The sequence below is a fragment of the Micromys minutus genome, assembly GCF_963924665.1.
Source record: "Micromys minutus genome assembly, chromosome: 4".
In the NCBI taxonomy this organism is placed as follows: Eukaryota; Metazoa; Chordata; class Mammalia; order Rodentia; family Muridae; genus Micromys; species Micromys minutus.
The window spans coordinates 23,073,481-23,076,078 of record NC_137973.1 but is presented as its reverse complement, the minus strand read 5'-3'; the positions used below and the strand labels follow the sequence as shown (position 1 = coordinate 23,076,078).

The 2,598-nt window shown below is 42.3% G+C and overlaps 1 pseudogene across 1 annotated transcript; it reads right to left on the bottom strand.

Annotated features, from left to right (window-relative positions):
• Positions 1–213: 213 nt before the first annotated feature.
• Positions 214–513, bottom strand: LOC308420524 (alpha-ketoglutarate dehydrogenase component 4-like; annotated as a pseudogene). The gene has a single exon. The product of its transcript is annotated as an alpha-ketoglutarate dehydrogenase component 4-like (transcript).
• Positions 514–2,598: the final 2,085 nt, after the last annotated feature.

Genomic DNA, 2,598 nt, shown 5'->3' with positions numbered 1-2,598 from the left:
GTTGCAAATATTAAGTAAAACCACTTCTCATGAATCATAATCACAGACAATAAGGACACTTGTTATAAGACAAGGAAGTTCAGGGCTAGGGCAAGGTTGACTGGTGTCATTAATTAACGATAATAGAAAAACTAGAAGATTCTTCTGTCTCTTCAAGTGTGTCAGCCCAGGTCTCTTGCTGCCCTCAAACAAGGCAAGCAGCAGCCACAACAATCACTCTGGACCCCCATGCTCGATAAATTCCATGTCCCCTTGAGACATAGGTTTTTTCCTATATTTCTGAGATAATGATTTTATCATTTCTGCAGTGTCTGGTGGCCCCTGATGCATCAGTAAATCCGGAGACATATTTCCTTTAGAATGCTGTGAAATTACAGAGGAGTTGGGGGGGTGTGTGTGCAGCAAATCCCAAAGCTTCTGAGGCACTGAGTTTAGGTCTGTCTCTCCTGTTAGGGAACTTAGTGGAGCATGTGGCTTCACTACCTGCACGACCCTGGTGTCAGAAGCCATCTTGCTGCCCTTCATGACCCCCGAGCAGGGGCTTCCAGGACACAGTGGAGCTGCAGAAAGTCAAGACACATTCTTAAATTATTTTATTAACTAGACTAAGCCCCTAAAAGGGGACCCTGATTTCGAGCTATCATCTGGTGACTATATAGAGACATCACGAAACTTCCAGTAGCAATATGTGTGAGATAAATAATAATCAACCGCATTTAGTAAGATCTATAACAGGACAAGGCAGTGCCGAGGTTCCTTCATCCTGTATTCTTGATGAGGCCATTTCAGGTTTAACCAGAACTTGACCTCCTTGATGGAGAATCCCATGGAAAATTACCCAACTCTATTCTAGGAACCCAAAGGCAAGATGCCCCAGCTAATTTATCTTAGCTTCTGTTAAACTGCCAGCTTGTGCGAACCCCTCCAGCTAACTGTCTATCTTATGCAGAACCTCCCTTCCAGCTAACCACTTATCTTAGCTTCTGTCAAATTGTTGGCTTATAGAAAGCCAATGTTCCCTGCAACACACACACACACACACACACACACACACACACACACACACACACACACACAGCAGCTGCCAACCAAGACACTAAGACATGTTTTTTTGCCTTCAAACTCCCCATGCTCTAGACACTCATGGCTACACCTGGGTCCCCAAATACCCAAGTTTAGTCTCAGTCAGCTGGAATAAGACTTTCAATTATGTACAAACGGTGTCTGAATGGGCTCCTCACAGATTTACCTTTACTTTTATTGGTATTTCCTTAGTTTTCCCTTATCTGGAGCTTGTTACTGGTTGGCAACACTAGCAAGAAGTCAGTATTTCATGCTCGTGTTTTGATAAAAGTTTTACCTCCCCACAAACCCAAAACCATCACCGAGGGGCATTGCTCTTGGGTCATAACCAGAAAGGACATGAGTATCTGAGAACTTGGCTTGGGGAAAAAAAAACTGATGAAAATATCTGGGTATAAATGACTTAATGTGTGTGATTATTTGAATAGAAATGGCCCCATAGACTCATGTATTTGAATGCTTGTCCATAGGAAGTAGCACTATTAGGTGGTGTGGCCTTTCTGGAGTAGGTATGGCACTGTTGGATAAAGTTTGTCACTGAGGATGGACTTTAAGGTCTCATATCCTAAAGACCCTGTGTGGTGATGTCTCTTCCTGCTGCCTTCAGATCTGGAAGTCCAGCTCTCAGCTCCCCCGGCACCATGTATGTCTGCCTGTATGCTGCTATGTATGTGACAATTCTAAACCTCTGCACAAGCAGGCAGTTCAACAGAAGCTGAGTAAGGCAGCCTCAGTTAAACGTTTTCCTTTCTAAGACAACATGAACTGTGGTATACATGTGAGAAAGTTTAGACATAGGTAATTTGTTATAATTAAAGATCCAAAATTAACAATCAAGTTAATTATCACCAGTGAACTCGCAAGAGCAGTGAAGGTGAGAGGGTATGTTGTGCTGTGAATTCCATAAATTCAGATTGCAGGAAAATACTTAAGTCTTTTTAAGAAGTAAAGAGGTTAGGGGGCAGGGATTTAGATCCATTGGTAGAGTTCTTGCACAGTATGTACAAGGCCCTGGGTTCGATCCCCAGTACCAAATAAGCCAGGCATGGTGGTGGTACATACCTACAATCTCAGGCTTTGGGATGTAGAGGTAACGGGGTCATAAGTTTTAACATCCTTCTCAGCAAATAGCAAGTTCTAAGCCAGCATGGACCTCATGAGGCTGTATCTCTAAATAAATAAATAAATAAATAAATAAATAAATAAATAAATAAATAAATAAACAAACCAATCAATAGATAAAACAAACAAAAAGTAATAAGGGGGCTGAAGAGCCAGACCAGTATTCAAGAATGCTTACTGAATGCTTACTGCTCTCACAGAGGACCAGAGTTCAGTCCCCAGCACCCACACTGAGTGCCCCATTACTCTAGCTGCAAGGCACTCCTTTAACTCTGGTTTCACCACCTGCACTCGTGTGCACATAGCCACATGCAACACATGCACACCTATGCATAATTATAATAAAAATAAATCCTAAGCAAAACAAAATAGGACCAGCAAGATGGCTCAGTG